This window comes from Dermacentor andersoni, chromosome 10 (genome assembly GCF_023375885.2).
Source record: "Dermacentor andersoni chromosome 10, qqDerAnde1_hic_scaffold, whole genome shotgun sequence".
In the NCBI taxonomy this organism is placed as follows: domain Eukaryota; kingdom Metazoa; phylum Arthropoda; class Arachnida; order Ixodida; family Ixodidae; genus Dermacentor; species Dermacentor andersoni.
In genome coordinates, this window is record NC_092823.1 from 41,672,451 (window position 1) to 41,688,881 (window position 16,431).

At 47.8% G+C, this 16,431-nt stretch overlaps 10 non-coding genes across 10 annotated transcripts; all 10 read right to left on the reverse strand.

Moving 5' to 3' along the window:
- Window positions 1-4,901: 4,901 nt before the first annotated feature.
- TRNAL-CAG (transfer RNA leucine (anticodon CAG)) lies at window positions 4,902-4,985 on the reverse strand. Its single transcript has one exon. It is a non-coding gene; the product is annotated as a tRNA-Leu (tRNA).
- Window positions 4,986-7,747: 2,762 nt separating this feature from the next.
- TRNAL-CAG (transfer RNA leucine (anticodon CAG)) lies at window positions 7,748-7,831 on the reverse strand. The gene has a single exon. It is a non-coding gene; the product is annotated as a tRNA-Leu (tRNA).
- Window positions 7,832-7,973: 142 nt separating this feature from the next.
- Window positions 7,974-8,057, reverse strand: TRNAL-CAG (transfer RNA leucine (anticodon CAG)). Its single transcript has one exon. It is a non-coding gene; the product is annotated as a tRNA-Leu (tRNA).
- A 141-nt stretch (window positions 8,058-8,198) lies between these two features.
- TRNAL-CAG (transfer RNA leucine (anticodon CAG)) lies at window positions 8,199-8,282 on the reverse strand. Its single transcript has one exon. It is a non-coding gene; the product is annotated as a tRNA-Leu (tRNA).
- Window positions 8,283-8,423: 141 nt separating this feature from the next.
- On the reverse strand, window positions 8,424-8,507 carry TRNAL-CAG (transfer RNA leucine (anticodon CAG)). The gene has a single exon. It is a non-coding gene; the product is annotated as a tRNA-Leu (tRNA).
- A 143-nt stretch (window positions 8,508-8,650) lies between these two features.
- Window positions 8,651-8,734, reverse strand: TRNAL-CAG (transfer RNA leucine (anticodon CAG)). The gene has a single exon. It is a non-coding gene; the product is annotated as a tRNA-Leu (tRNA).
- Window positions 8,735-8,875: 141 nt separating this feature from the next.
- Window positions 8,876-8,959, reverse strand: TRNAL-CAG (transfer RNA leucine (anticodon CAG)). Its single transcript has one exon. It is a non-coding gene; the product is annotated as a tRNA-Leu (tRNA).
- A 144-nt stretch (window positions 8,960-9,103) lies between these two features.
- On the reverse strand, window positions 9,104-9,187 carry TRNAL-CAG (transfer RNA leucine (anticodon CAG)). The gene has a single exon. It is a non-coding gene; the product is annotated as a tRNA-Leu (tRNA).
- A 141-nt stretch (window positions 9,188-9,328) lies between these two features.
- On the reverse strand, window positions 9,329-9,412 carry TRNAL-CAG (transfer RNA leucine (anticodon CAG)). The gene has a single exon. It is a non-coding gene; the product is annotated as a tRNA-Leu (tRNA).
- A 5,058-nt stretch (window positions 9,413-14,470) lies between these two features.
- TRNAL-CAG (transfer RNA leucine (anticodon CAG)) lies at window positions 14,471-14,554 on the reverse strand. Its single transcript has one exon. It is a non-coding gene; the product is annotated as a tRNA-Leu (tRNA).
- Between the last annotated feature and the right edge of the window lie 1,877 nt (window positions 14,555-16,431).

Consider the following 16,431-nt stretch of genomic DNA (forward strand, 5'->3'; position numbering starts at 1 on the left):
CCAAGTTGCAATGAACAAGCTTCAATGAACGGCGGCGTATTTAAAGACACATATACATCCACAAGCTATCAAGTGATCACCAGCTTCGTGACAAGATGCGATGAATCCTTCGAAGATGGGAGGTGGCGGGTTCCAACACCTTGTGGTGTATATTGTGAACCGACTACCGGTGAAGCCGTGAATATGTGCAGCTATACTTTGCGTCTCTGCATGGAGCGCATAATTAGCCGCACGGCGAACTAGCCCAGGACGTGGTTGATCATAGTGGAGGCTGTTCGACGCGGCGTCACTTTAGTTCCGGCTGCAGAGTCGAATCTCGGCAGGACAACGTGCGTGGCATTTGGGTAGGAGAGACTTGGGGTGGGAATAGGTGTTAAGGGTATAGTGCTGCGCAATCAACAAAGTCTCTGTTGAGAAAAAGTAGGCGTTTAAATTCACAGCTTGCTGCTCGAGCTGCAAGGTCGGACGCAACAGCAAAATAATTAGGATCGCTGGTTCTCCCAAGCCCCGCCAGCGACACACAGGCGATGTTTATACTCAAACGTTGGAAAAGCGACCTGTTGTGGTGGTTTAGCAAATGAAAAACACGCACCCCTTAACTTTTTAATGCGTTACCATTTTTATGGTCCTTCACGCACTCTACAGGTGCTATGTATGCGGTTACGCTTGTTACTTTGTTGTTGTTTGTTGTTGTTTGTTGCAGCTGTGAAATCTCATGCCGTGGTGCTGCGACCGCGCCCGCGTGGGGGCCGTGACTAACCACAGTCAGCCACGACCACGCTAAAACGCAGCGGCAGCGCAGCTGCCGCTGCGCTGAGATTTTATAGCTACAGCCGCACATACTCCTACAAAAATAGCTGATCACCGGCGTGGAGCCCGTGAAATGTCAAGTGAGAAACGAAAATTACGGATTCCTGGTTTAAAAATCCTGGCAGAACCAACCTTCGGCAAGCGATATCTTGTTTGGTTCTACTACCCGTTGTGCCGATGCACCGCCGATGATTTTGTAGAACACACACACACACGCGCGCGCGCACACACACACACAAACACACACACACACACACACACACACACACACACACACACACACACACACACACACACACGCACACACACACACACACACACACACGCACGCACGCACAAAACGATTATATCACTTTACAATTAAAAGGTGGGAGAGGTGAACTGCCCAGCTGGCACCAAATGATTAAAAGCGTTTCAGTTGAGCAAGGTCGTCCATTAATGGGAGCCACTCTGGCTATTCTTCTTTCAGATTTAAACACATCTGTTATTTAAGACACGCTTTCAATAAAATACTCTCGAGCAGGGAGAATAGTTTCATCTGCATGCCTAAATGGCATTTGATTTTTCCATATACTGTGTAAGCCGATAAGCATAAACACGTCCCACGGCATTTCGTCGCCGCTATCTACCAATAGAAATCGCATGCCGTAAGGTGATATTGGAAGCTGCTTTTTAAAGGTTCGTTGCAAGACGTCCCAGTGAAATACAGCGTCTGTGCAGTGAAGGAACATGTGATCTATTGTCTCCGGGTTTGTATAGATTAGACAGTTTGTTGACCATGGGACAAATATTCCTTTCTCTTGAAGACATGGCTTCTCGGGCAGTGTACAGCTGAAAGAAGAATGGTTTCAGTGAGGGCCGCACCGGCATCTTTTTCACTCTCTTCAGTACATTCCCTTCAGAGCCAACACAGTATATGGAACGGTACAAAGGTATAGGCGACATGGTGTCAATAAGGTCTTTATAAAGTTGTTTCCTTCTAACATCAGTAAGATACTGCGCAGAAAAGCGAACTTTCAAACACTGAAAAGCGCACACAACCTCCCAAAGAAAGCCCGGCACATGCTTCACAGGGCTGGATAATACAACATATTAAGGCAGTGCCTCTTTCAGCCAAATTTGCATTACCGTACGCAGGAATGCATCTTTTTGGTCTCGGAGGAACATAAAGCTTGACACAAGTTGCCTAATAAACAAATGAGCCAAACCTAGGCCATTCTTTCCCACGGATAGAAAGAGATTTGTGCGACTTGTCCTCTCCCAACTCGACCCCCAAATGAACACTGCGAAAACTCGGTGCAATCTTTGGACACTGGTCCGTGACATACACAGTGCCTGGAGCACATACCATACCTTGGCCACCAGAAAGAGGTTACATACTGTGGCCCGAGCAAAAATTGAAAGATCGCGGCCACCCCATTTGTGTGTGCGGGCTCAGTTCCCGTGCGGGCTCAGTTGCCGCTTCCCAATACTTTGCAGGTTCTCGATAGAGGTCTAGCGGTACTCCCAAGTGTTTGACAGGTGACGTTGCCCAATGAATGCTCTCGAACATTTCAGGCGCATAATCCCATTTGCCGTGCCAGAAGCCAAAACACTTTTCCCAGTTTATCACACTTCCGGAGGCTTTGCAAAACCTAGCCGCGTCCTTCACCGCTTCAGTTACACTTTCCCTATCTTCGCAAAAGATGGCGATATCATCCGCATACGAAAGTGCTTTAACTTCAGAGGACAACATCGTGAAGCCATGCACTTTTTCGTTTGGTATAATTTTCAGGCAAAAAGGTTTGAGATACAGTGCAAACAACAATGGAGACAATGGGCACCCTTGCCTCACGGAAGAACGAACTGCGATATTTTCACTCAGTTGCTTATTAACAATATGGTTTGCCGTATAATCAGTATATGCCATTTTGACACCTTCCAAGAACATTCGGCCGACATTCACGTGTTCTAGGATACAAAACAGAATATGGTGGTTGACGCGGTCAAAGGCCTTTTCCATGTCCAGTTGCAACATGGCTACACGTTTATTAAATCCACTGCAGCATTTTAATATGCTCCGTGCTAAGTGAATATTTGTCGTGATCGTACGTCCTTTAATCCCGCACGTTTGGTGCTGGCCTACGATAGTTTTTATTACATTCTGCAGCCTTCTACCTATATAGAACCTTCATGAATATCTTATACTCCACATTCGTGAGACTTATGGGCCGATACCCTATGACTGACAATCTCTTAACCGGGTCATCACTCTTCTGAACCAGGACGATGCGACTTCTTCGGAAGGACGGAGGCATCATCTGCTTTTCGTATGTTTCTTGAATTACGCTGTGTAGACTTGAACGCTTTGTAAAAAGCTGCGCAGAGCCCGTCGGGTCCAAGTGATTTGCCTGAGCTTAACTCGTCGACTGCGCGCTCTACTTCCGCTGCGCTAATCGATGCCTCGAGCCCAAGCTTGACTTCATCCTCTAAGATAGGCATCAGTGCCAAAAACTCCGCCGCGAGGCCTTCTTCAACACGTGACTCGTGACCCAGTCCTTCGTAATAATCAACAAACGCACGTTGAATAGTGTTAGAGTCACGAGCCATTTCGCCCTTGTACTCTATCTCTTTTATATCGTTCTTTACTGCATATCGCTTTTCGTCGCACAGGGACCGCTTTGTCGGCGTCTCGCAAAACCACAACCGTCCTGCACCTGCGCGTATGACCGCTCCTTTATATTTCTCTTTATCCATCAGTTCTAACTTATATTTTTTGTTTCTTTTATTTCTTTTTCGTACTGGCCCGGCTGAGCACTTTCCAACCTCAGCAGCAAATCTAAGCGACTCTGAAATTATTTTTCGTCTGCCTTGTCGCTTTGGCGTAGCGCACGGGCTCTTTCTATAGCGATAATTTTTATTTCTTCTTTAATATGTTCCCAGTTTCCAATAATGTCCCCCTGATCACCCGTATGCAAATAGTCCATTTTTTCTTTTACTGTAAGCACAAAACGTTGAATGGAAATTTACATTAAATTTCCATAGTTCCCAGTTGAACTTCGACCTTTTGGTCTTCGTTCCTATTGTAACCATTACTATGCAATGATCGCTGAACGCAACGTTTTTAATCAAGTAGTCACTGCACATTGGGACCAGGCCAGCAGACGCGTAAACCCTGTCAAGTCTTGCATGACTTGCTTGTTGGAAATGTGTGAACTGCAGACGGGCACCTTCAGACAGAGCACTCCCGACGTCTTCTAAATTGTGCTCCAGGACAATTGCATTCAAAAGTGACGAGCTCTGGTTTCGAATGGTCGCGTTAGTAACTCTGTCTTCGGGCATGCATACGCAGTTGAAGTCACCCATCAGAATAATGTATCTAGGAGACTTCAGATAGGGCTGAACCACTTCGAAAAAAGCTTTGCGTTCATTTTCCTTATTTGGGGCATACACACACATTACGCGCCACTGTAAATCAAGATACGAAAAATCACACATCACAAAACGCCCGGTGTTGAAAACTGTAACAGATTCTTCAATAACACCTAAAGAATTTCGAATTAAAATGGCACACCCTCCTGACGTACCAACAGAATGACTCACGCATACATTGTAACGGCTTCTAAAAGGCTCAACCATGCGGTTCGTCTGAGCTTCACTTTCCACCTTGGTCTCTTGCACTGCCACTACGTCCACATCGTTCTCAAGCAGGAGGCGACTTAATTGATAGTGACGCCACCTCGCTGCCAGTTCCCTTATATTAAACGCGGCAAATTTAAGTGCTGCTTCTGTTCAACCTGCCATGCGCGCGACAATTAAATAGACCGAACGGCTTCGTGCTCACCTTCAGCCTTAATACACCAAGAAGTGAAGCACACCAATTTTCGATCCTCAAGAGTTCTCGAACACACCCAAGAGGCGTGCTCCCTATCTGCAACACGCGGCCGCAGACTCAGCGCGATCCTGACGGGACACGATTAAAGAGGTAATTGGCACAGAGTGAACCGTACTTTAGCCTTGGGTATTCACAAAAGAGGAGAACGAGAGAGATGCAGCGCTACCTACTTTTTTTTTTCTTTTTACGTCGGTTGGCACTGCAAAAAAGAAACCCTTGTCAGAAGTGGGATTCGAACCCACGCCCGGAAGACCGGACTGCGACCTGAACGCAGCGCCTTGGACCACTCGGCCATCCTGACGATTTTTTTTTCTTTATTTCCTCGTTACAGAAATGCCATGCGAATACATTGTTAAAAAGAGAATCAGCTTAGCTTATGCTGACCCTCTGAAATTAAAATCGCTTGAATTTAGCCAACTCATCGAACAGCGGCAACCAATCGGGCGGTTCTTTCTGGGCTTTGTACACTTCACGCATGTAGACGACACTTTCAATAAAGTTTTCTCGCACAGAATGGGCATTCACATCAGCATGACATACCGACATTCTTGTGGACCATATACTAATAAGGCTCAGCAGCATAATAAGGTCATATGGAATATCGTTATTGCCTGTGTGTAAGTACCTGATACAACGTGGGGATATTGGTAATGCTTTCTTTAATGTTCGTTGTAAGATGTCCCAATGAAAAAAAGGGATCCCAACAATCAATGAAGACGTGATCGACAGTCCCTGGTTTTTTACACATTATACAATCGGTGGTCCACGGCACATATATTCCCTTGTCGGCCAGCCAAGTCTTTACTGGCAAGGTATTTGTGTGGAGTTTGAAGAAGAATGATTTTACCGATGGTTTCACAGGCATTCTTTTGACCCTTTTGAGAACATCATCGCCTGAACCTCCATAGTATGCTAACCTATACATTGGAACTGGCATTAATGAGTCTATCATATCATGGTACAATTTCTTTCTTTTGACGGAACTTAAATATTCTAGAGAGAATCGAACACTAAGCATGCGGAAAGATAACACTACTTCCTGAAGGAAACCTTTCACTGGAGGGGATTTAACATTTGTACACAAAACAAGGAAGTCAGGTAACAGATTACCTAATCGCACTTGTGTCATGGTGCGCAAAAATGGATCACTGTGGTTCCGCAAGAACATAAACCGCGATACAATCTGGCGTACAAATAGGTGTGACAGTCCAAGACCACCGCTGCGAACTGATCTGAACAGATTAGAGCGGCTGCAGCGTTCCCAAGTTGAGTTCCAAATGAACACAGCAAACACTCGATGCAGTTTCCGTACATTCACTCGCGACATGAATAGCGCTTGTAGTATGTACCATATTTTTGCAACCAGAAAAATGTTGCACACAGTGGAGCGCGCGAACATTGAGAGATTGCGCCCTTGCCATGCCAGCGCTTTTTCCTTCGCCGTCTGTGTTTCCTGTTCCGAGAACTGCTTACTGTCTTTGTAATGGTCAAGCGGCACGCCAAGATATTTCACAGGCATGGTCCCCCACTGTATGTTTGCGAAACTGCGTGGTTTGCTTTGCCACGTGCCATGCCAAAACCCGATGCACTTATCCCAGTTTATGGCACTACCTGTTTTTTCACAATAAGTTTTCGCCAGAGTTACCACTTCGCTGACACTGTCATAGTCATCGCAAAACACTGCTAGATCGTCTGCGTAGGAAAGCACTTTCACCAAATTTGCTGTAATTTGAAACCTCTTATTCTTTGGTTCTCTTTAATGGCTAAGCAAAAAGGCTCCAGGTATATTGCGAAAAGCAAAGACGAAATTGGGCACCCCTGTTTCAGAGATGAGCAGACATTGACACTTCTCGTGAGACTCTTGTTAATAATCAGCCGTGTGGTGCAGTCTGTGTATACCATTTTTAAGCCATCTGTAATCACTGATCCTATGTTCGTGTATTCTAAAATCTTGAAGAGAATATCATGAGCCACACGGTCAAATGCCTTCTCCAGGTCTAGCTACAACATTGCAACTTTACCCTCGAAAGCATCGACGCATTCTAGAATGCTCCTGGCGACGTGTACATTGGTAGTTATTGTGCGCCCTTTAATCGCACACGTTTGGTGGGTTCCAACTAAAAGTTTTATTCCGCCCTGTAACCTTTTCGCCAGTATTTTCATAAAAATTTTATAGTCAGTGTTCGCAAGGCTAATGGGGCGGTACGATGCAACATCAGATTTTGGTATCAGGACCATCTGAGCTGTTCAGAATGACGCGGGTATTCGGTTGTTTTTGTAGGACTGCACTAAAAATTTCTTCATAATTAGTGCTATTTCTGCTTTAAAAGTTTTGTAGAAGGCTGCGCTTAATCCATCCGGCCCAGGTGCCTTTCCTGAGCCTAGTTCTTCTATAGCAGCTTCAACTTCACGCACAGTTATAGACGCTTCGAGGCCTTGTTTAACGTTTTCTTCCAATCGTGGCATAAAGTGTAGGAAGTGGCTTATGAAGCCACCCAGATCAGTTTTTCTTTCGCCAAACAAGTCTCCATAGTGTTCAACAAAGGCGCGTTCAATGGTCCTACGGTCACTCGTTACTTCGTCATTGTAGCTTAACTCTTTTATATCACTGCGGCGAGCGTAACCTTTCTCGTCACTTAGCGCACGTTTATTCAGTGTATCCCCTTGCCACAATCTTTCTGCACGGGATCTTATCATGGCACCACGGTACTTCTCTGTGTCGATGATTTCTAACTGGCTTTTAACTTTCTTGATTTCCTTCATGACTTGGCCAGGTTCTGTGCTTTCTACATTAAGTAGAAAGTCGAGTTTACTCCTCAGGGCTTTTTCTTTCCGTTTTTCTTCTTGTTTCAGTTTAGTTGGACTTTCTATAGCAGTCATCTTCAATTCATTTTTAAGATCTTCCCACATGGTGACCTGCCGAGACACGATTAAAGAGGAACGTGGCACAGAGTGAACCGTACTTTAGCCTTGGGTGTTCACAAAAGAGGAAAACGAGAGAGATGCGACACTACCTACTTTTTTTCTTTTTACGTGGGTTGGCACTGCAAAAAAACGAACCCTTGTCAGAAGTGGAATTCGAACCCACGCCCGGAAGACCGGACTGCGACCTGAACGCAGCGCCTTGGACCGCTCGGCCATCCTGACGGGACACGATCAAAGAGGAAAGTGGCACAGAGTGAACCGTACTTTAGCCTTGGGTATTCCCAAAAGAGGAAAACGAGAGAGATGCAGCGCTACCTACTTTTTTTTCTTTTTACGTGGGTTGGCACTGCAAAAAAGGAACCCTTGTCAGAAGTGGGATTCGAACCCACGCCCGGAAGACCGGACTGCGACCTGAACGCAGCGCCTTGGACCGCTCGGCCATCCTGACGGGACACGATCAAAGAGGAACGTGGCACAGAGTGAACCGTACTTTAGCCTTGGGTATTCCCAAAAGAGGAAAACGAGAGAGATGCAGCGCTACCTACTTTTTTTCTTTTTACGTGGGCTGGCACTGCAAAAAAGGAACCCTTGTCAGAAGTGGGATTCGAACCCACGCCCGGAAGACCGGACTGCGACCTGAACGCAGCGCCTTGGACCGCTCGGCCATCCTGACGGGACACGATCAAAGAGGAACGTGGCACAGAGTGAACCGTACTTTAGCCTTGGGTATTCACAAAAGAGGAAAACGAGAGAGATGCAGCGCTACCTACTTTTTTTCTTTTTACGTGGGTTGGCACTGCAAAAGAGGAACCATTGTCAGAAGTGGGATTCGAACCCACGCCCGGAAGATCGGACTGCGACCTGAACGCAGCGCCTTGGACCGCTCGGCCATCCTGACGGGACACGATCAAAGAGGAAAGTGGCACAGAGTGAACCGTACTTTAGCCTTGGGTATTCACAAAAGAGGAAAACGAGAGAGATGCAGCGCTACCTACTTTTTTTTTCTTTTTACGTGGGTTGGCACTGCAAAAAAGGAACCCTTGTCAGAAGTGGGATTTGAACCCACGCCCGGAAGACCGGACTGCGACCTGAACGCAGCGCCTTGGACCGCTCGGCCATCCTGACGGGACATGATCAAAGAGGAACGTGGCACAGAGTGAACCGTACTTTAGCCTTGGGTATTCCCACAGGAGGAAAACGAGAGAGATGCAGCGCTACCTACTTTTTTCCTTTTTACGTGGGTTGGCACTGAAAAACAGGTGCCAATGTCAGAAGTGGGATTCGAACCCACGCCCGGAAGACCGGACTGCGACCTGAACTCAGCGCCTTGGACCGCTCGGCCATCCTGACGGGACACGATCAAAGAGGAAAGTGGCACAGAGTGAACCGTACTTTAGCCTTGGGTATTCACAAAAGAGGAAAACGAGAGAGATGCAGCGGTACCTACTTTTTTTTTCTTTTTACGTGGGTTGGCACTGCAAAAAAAGGAACCCTTGTCAGAAGTGTGATTTAAACCCACGCCCGGAAGACCGGACTGCGACCTGAACGCAGCGCCTTGGACCGCTCGGCCATCCTGACGGGACACGATCAAAGAGGAACGTGGCACAGAGTGAACCGTACTTTAGCCTTGGGTATTCCCAAAGGAGGAAAACGAGAGAGATGCAGCGCTACCTACTTTTTTTCTTTTTACGTGGGTTGGCACTGCAAAAAAGGAACCCTTGTCAGAAGTGGGATTCGAACCCACGCCCGGAAGACCGGACTGCGACCTGAACGCAGCGCCTTGGACCGCTCGGCCATCCTGTTTTTTTTTTTTTTTCTTTATTGCCAATCCTCGACATGTCACCACAACACACATTCCTTAAATGATATAAACAAAGACCAAAGAAGCAAAAACGAATGAATACACAAACGGAACAAAGAACAGTAATATTTACATTCGTTGCCGTCCGCTACTGTGGCACGACGTTGTCGGATTAAAATTCCTTTAGTGCTGTAAGGGGTTCAACCCTCGACAGCCACTCAGGAACAGGCTGTTGCAACTTCTGCACTTCCACATACCGTTGCATGCATTCCCGGAAGTATACACGCGCTGGTCGGGCATCCGGGTCACAATGGTAGCCCGCCATTCTTGCGCGCCATAAACAGTGGAGGCCCGTAAGCATGATGACGTCGTACGGGAAACCTTCGTCGTCATATACTGGCAGAAACCTGATTCCGTGGGGATCTATAGGTAGCTCTTTTTTTAGAGTCCTTTGTAACACGTCCCAGAAAAAGACCCCTTCCCAACAGTGGATGAAGACGTGATCTATGCTTTCTGCTTTTTTACATATAAGGCAGTGGGTTCCCCATGGCATGTAGAACCCACGTTGTTCAAGAAAGATTTTAACAGGTAGAGTACCGGTGTGTAATTTAAAGAAGAACGATTTAGTGGCTGGTTGAACTGGCATCTTCTTCACCCTTTTCAATACATCTAGGCCTGGGCCTCCACTGTACAGGGCTCTGTACATGGGTACCAGCAATACACTGTCACATAAATCACGATATAACGTTTTCCGTTTTACACTCCACAAATATGCACTAGAAAAACGAACACGCAAAAAGGAAACACTCTGAATTATTTCCCTAAAGAAACCACGAACTGGTCCTGGCATTATTTCGGTGCCTACAACGAATTCGGGAAGTGATCTTGACAACCTCATTTGGATAGCGGTGCGTAGAAATGGGTCATTTGTGTCTCGAAAAAAGAAGAACCTGTTTACTAGTTGACGCAAGAAGAGGTGCGCCAACCCCAGACCACCATCCTTCACGCGCCGAAAGAGATTATCTCGGCTACATCGCTCCCAGCTCGATGCCCACACGAAAACAGCGAACACGCGGTGCAGTTTCTGCACATTAATCCGAGAGCACTGTAGGACCTGCATTACGTACCAGATCTTTGTTACGAGAAACATGTTGCACGCTGTTGCTTTCGCGAACATTGACAGGTGACCGGCGTTCCATCGGTCGGCTTTTTCTTTTATTTCTTTTGTCCGCTCCTTCCAGTACTCGCTACTGTCCTTGTAGGCATCAAGGGGTGCGCCAAGGTACTTAACTGGCGTCGTGACCCAGGTGACGTTCGAAAAGTGGTCTGGGGTGGACGCCCATCCCCCGTGCCAAAACCCCAAACATTTCTGCCAGTTCACGAAGCTATTAGTGGCATTACCAAACAGTCTGACGATACTCACAGCGTTCAATACACTTTGCGTATCTTTACAACATACGACCACATCGTCAGCATATGCCAATAACTTCACCTCTGCTGCTTGGAGGCAAAATCCCTTAATGTATTCATTTTCAATGATGGCCTGACATAGCGTTTCTATGTAAACACAAAACAGGAGTGGGCTGAGTGGACAACCCTGGCGAACGGAGCGCTTCACGTTAATGGGGGCCCCCAGCCTTTGATTAATTATAAGTCTCGTATAGCAACTCCGGTACGCCATGGTCACCCCCTCAGTGATTATGTGGCCAAAATTAACATGTTCAAGGATGGTGAGCAATATCTCGTGAGAAACGCAATCAAACGCTTTCTCCAAGTCAAGCTGGAGGATCGCTACTGCATCACACATGGCATCACAACACTCCAGCACACACTTCAACTTGTGAATGTTAGTGAAGATTGTTCTTCCGCGAATGCCACACGTTTGGTGTGGGCCGACTACTTCCTTAATGACTGACTGCATACGCCGTGCCAGCACCTTCATCAGTATTTTGTAGTCACAGTTAGTAAGCGCTATGGGTCTATAGGAGGAAAGTTGCTTGAGCTTCTCGGTCTCTTCTGTTTTAGGTATTAGTACTGTATGGGACTGGCCGAAAGATGGTGGAAATATTTTCATTTGGTATGCTTCATTGAAAATTGCGGTCAAGATAGGAGCTAGGTGGCTTTTGAACGATTTGTACCAAGCGGCACAAAGACCGTCTGGACCTGGTGACTTGCCAGGGTTCAGGTCTTCGATGGCCTTTATCACTTCCTGTTCAGTTATTTGTCCTTCCAACGTTTCTTTAACGTCACTCGACAGCTGTGGCATTCGCTGCAAAAATAAGTCCTTGAAACTTTGCATGTTGACGGGCCTGAATGCGAAAAGCTTTTGGAAATGTTCAAAGAAGGCACGCCCTATATTCTTCGTATCAGTTACTACCAGCCCGTTATATTCGATGGCCTCAATCTGTTTGCGTCTGGAGTGCTTTTTTTCTAATCCCAGTGCTCTTTTCGAAGGCATTTCCCCGCATGCTAGTCTTTCTGCTCTCGCGCGCACGAGCGCACCTCGATAACGCTCTTCATCGAAAACCTCGAGCTTTTTCTTAATAGCACGCATATCTTCTTGATAAGCTCCGGGTTGCATGCATTCGAGCGTCACGAATTTTTCCAGTAATGTTTTTAAATCCCTTTCTCTTGCCTTCTCTTCATATCGTAGTACGCTACTTCTTTCAATTGCCTTGATTTTAATAGTTTGTTTCGACAGCTCCCATTCCTCGCCCAATTTCATAGAACTGTCTTTTCCAAAAGAATTCAGAGCATTCACTACCGTCTCGTTAAAAGTATCGTCCCGTAGAAGCTCAGCATTCATTTTCCACAGTTCCCAGACGAATTCGTTTCGTTCTTTTTTGCGGCCCACCCTGCATTTTACCAGGCAGTGGTCAGAAAAGGATACGGCAGTAACTGCATAGCACTGGCATTTTTCTACTAAATGATATGACAGGTAGATACGGTCTAATCGTGCATGACTTGTTCCCTGGAAGTGGGTGTACTTCACTTCTCGGTCAGCCCCGAAACACTGAGCGATATCCTCTAATTCAAATTCATGTATGATCTGCGCCATGATATCGCTGCTTTTGTCGTAAATTACGCGTCGCGTAGACCTGTCTTCGATGTTCAATACACAATTGAAGTCCCCAACACAGGCTATCGTTTTGTGCACAGACAAGTGGTGCCTCAAGTTCAAAAAGAAATTTACCCTTTCTTGCACCGTATTAGGCGCATAAATGCACAGCACGCGCCATTGGACATCGCAATAGCTGAAATCACAAACGACAAGTCGACCGGAAGAGCACGAGAAGTAACCGTCTATAACCAGGCCTGGAAGCTTCCTCACGAACAAGACACACCCCGCCGAAGTCCCTAAGGCGTGGCTCACTACCGTATAGTAGTTGTACGTGAACCTTTGCACCATGCTCCCGGTCTCCTCCTCGCCGTCTACCTTGGTTTCTTGCACTGCTAAAACGTCGAGGTCGTGGTCCACTAGCAGTCGATACACCTGACTCTGTTTCCTTTTGGCGGCCAGACCTCGAACGTTTAGCGTGCCGAGGCTAAGCGACGGGTTGGTAGCCATTACTGATTTAAACGGGAGGGGAGAAGGCCCGGAGCATGGTGCTCACCTTAACGTCTAGCTGACCGCTAGACGCCTCCGTGGCCATCCGGTGGCCGTCGTCCGAGTTCGTCTTTGGTCGGCTTCGGGGTGAGCCTACGGTCAGCCTCCAGGTTAGGCTTAGGCTTGAGGGTGGAGCGCCTGCCGGGTAGCGTCTTAGCTGGCGGCGCCTCGGAGTCACCGCTGGCCTTTCCGTCCACTTTCTCCTCCTGCTGCAGGGACCTCTTCACCGGTGCCGAGACGCTTTCGACGCGGGCGCTAGCAGGGGTCGCGTTGTCGTTTTCCGCTGCCTCCGTAGTATCTGTAGCCGGCTGGCGGCTCTCATTTTCTGTCTGGGTCACCCTGACGCTGATTAGTGCGGTTTCTGGCTCGTCGGGAGGAGGGACATTATTCGGTCCTCCTTTAGTCGGCGTCGTCGTCCCGCTCGCTTCTGCCACCGCATTGCCGCTTCCAGCTCCCTTGGCCGCATCCTCGGCCTCGGTCACGTCCATCATGTGGTCTGATGTCAACGGCTCGCTCTCCGCCGACCCCGCGGCTGCTGCGTATGAACGTACACAGTCCGTGTCGTTGTGTCCGAAAAGCCTGCACCGGGAGCAACGGGGAACCTTACATTCTCGACGAACGTGACCAGAGCCCCGGCAGCGCAGGCACTGCATGGGGCGACCTGGGGCTACGACCAGCGCAAGCTCGCCGGCGACGCGGATCTGGTGGGGCAGGTCGTCGACTTTCAGTCCAGCCTTCAGCTGCAGCAGCACAGCTCGGGTCGTCGAGCCCTTGTCGGAAACGCCATCCACCCGCCAGCGCTCCCGGGTTACTTCCGTGACTTTGCCAAAGGAAGCCAGCGCAGTCTTTACGTCTTCATCATCCACACCATGTAGAAGCCAGTGAAGACGAAGCTTCACCTGCTGTTCTTTAGGGTCGATGACCAGGCAGCGACGCCCCTTGACCTGAAGCTCCTTCAGTGCAGCCAGCTTTTGGGCCATCTCGGCTGTCTTCATCGTCACAGCCCATACGTGGTTGATTTGGTACGCTCCAAGGGCGACGACGCCAGAGAGCATACCAAGAGCTTGAAGCGCGTCCCGAAAATCCTCTACGCGAAACGGGCGAACACGAGTGTCGCCGTGCAAAAAAACTGTGTTTAACACGATGCGTCCTGTAGGTAGACGAGGCAAAATAATCTGGTAGTCCTTATCTTCCGATGTCGAAAGCCTGTTGCCGCGGCTAACAGCCGCATAAGCCGCTCCACTGGAGCTCATGATCCCGCGATCCGTTCAGCTCGGGAGCCGGAAGCAGAATGCGCTCGGCCATCCTGACGGCACACGATCAAAGAGGAAAGTGGCACAGAGTGAACCGTAATTTAGCCTTGGGTATTCACAAAAGAGGAAAACGAGAGAGATGCAGCGCTACCTACTTTTTTTTCTTTTTACGTGGGTTGGCACTGCAAAAAAGGAACCCTTGTCAGAAGTGGGATTTGAACCCACGCCCGGAAGCCCGGACTGCGACCTGAACGCAGCGCCTTGGACCGCTCGGCCATCCTGACGGGACACGATCAAAGAGGAACGTGGCACAGAGTGAACCGTACTTTAGCCTTGGGTATTCCCTTTTTTTTTTTTTTTTTTTTTTTTTTTTTTTTTATTGCCAATCCTCGACATGTCACCACAACACACATTCCTTAAATGATATACACAGAAACGAAAGAAAAAGACAAAAAGGAAATAATGAATACAAAAACGGAACAAGAAACAGTAATATACACATTCGTTGCCGTCCGCTACTGTGGCATGACATTGTCGTATTAAAATTCCTTGAGCGCTGTCAGGGGTTCAACCCTCGGCAGCCACTCAGGAACAGGCTGTTGCAACTTCTGCACTTCTACATATTTTTGCATACATTCTCGAAAGTATAAACGCGCCGGTCGGGCATCCGGGTCACAATGGTAGCCCGCCATTCTTGCGCGCCATAAACAGTGGAGGCCTGTTAGCATGATAAGGTCGTACGGGAATCCTTCGTCATCATTAACTGCCAGAAACCTGATTCCGTGTGGATCTATCGGTAACTCCTTTTTCAAAGTCCTTTGCAACACGTCCCAGAAGAAAACCCCCTCCCAACAGTGGATGAAGACATGATCTATGCTTTCCGGTTTTTTACAAATGAGGCAGTGGGTTCCCCACGGCATGTAGAACCCACGTTGTTCCAGGAAAATTTTAACAGATAAGGTACCGGTATGTAATTTAAAGAAGAAAGATTTCGTGGCTGGTTGAACTGGCATCATCTTCACCCTTTTCAAGACGTCTAGGCCTGGGCCTCCACTGTACACGGCTCTGTACATGGGTACAAGCAATACACTATCACACAAGTCACGGTATAACTTTTTCCGTTTTGCATTCCACAAATATTCACTTGAAAAACGAACACGCAAAAAAGAAACACTATCAACTATTTCCCGAAAGAACCCACGGACAGATCCTGGCATTATTTCGGTACCTACTACAAACTCGGGAAGTGATCTTGAAAGCCTCATTTGGATCACCGTGCGCAGAAATGGGTCGTTTGTATCTCGAAAGAAGAAGAATCTATTCACCAGTTGACGCAAGAAAAGGTGCGCCAACCCCAGACCACCATCCTTCACGCGTCGGAAGAGATTATCTCGGCTGCATCGCTCCCAGCTCGATGCCCACACGAATACAGCGAACACGCGGTGCAGTTTCTGCACATTAATCCGAGAGCACTGTAGGACCTGCATCACGTACCAGATCTTTGTCACGAGAAACGTGTTGCACGCTGTAGCTCGCGCGAACATGGACAAGTGAACGGCGTTCCATCGGTCGGCTTTTTCTTTTACTTCTTTTGTTCGCTCCTTCCAGTATTCGCTACTGTCCCTGTAGGCATCAAGGGGTGCGCCAAGGTACTTAACTGGCGTCGTGACCCAGGTTACGTTGGAAAAGTGGTCTGGTGTGGACGCCCATTCCCCGTGCCAAAACCCCAAACATTTCTGCCAGTTCACGAAGCTATTAGTGGCATTACCAAACTGTCTGACGATACTCACTGCGTTCAATACACTTTGCGTATCTTTACAACATACAGCCACATCGTCAGCATATGCCAATAACTTCACCTCTGCTGCTTGGAGGCAAAATCCCTTAATGTATTCATTTTCAATGATGGCCTGACATAGCGTTTCTATGTAAACACAAAACAGGAGTGGGCTGAGTGGACAACCCTGGCGAACGGAGCGCTTCACGTTAATGGGGGCCCCCAGCATTTGATTAATTATAAGTCTCGTATAGCAACTCCGGTACGCCATGGTCACCCCCTCAGTGATTATGTGGCCAAAATTAACATGTTGAAGGATGGTGAGCAATATCTCGTGAGAAACACAGTCAAATGCTTTCTCCAAGTCTAGCTGGAGGATCGCAA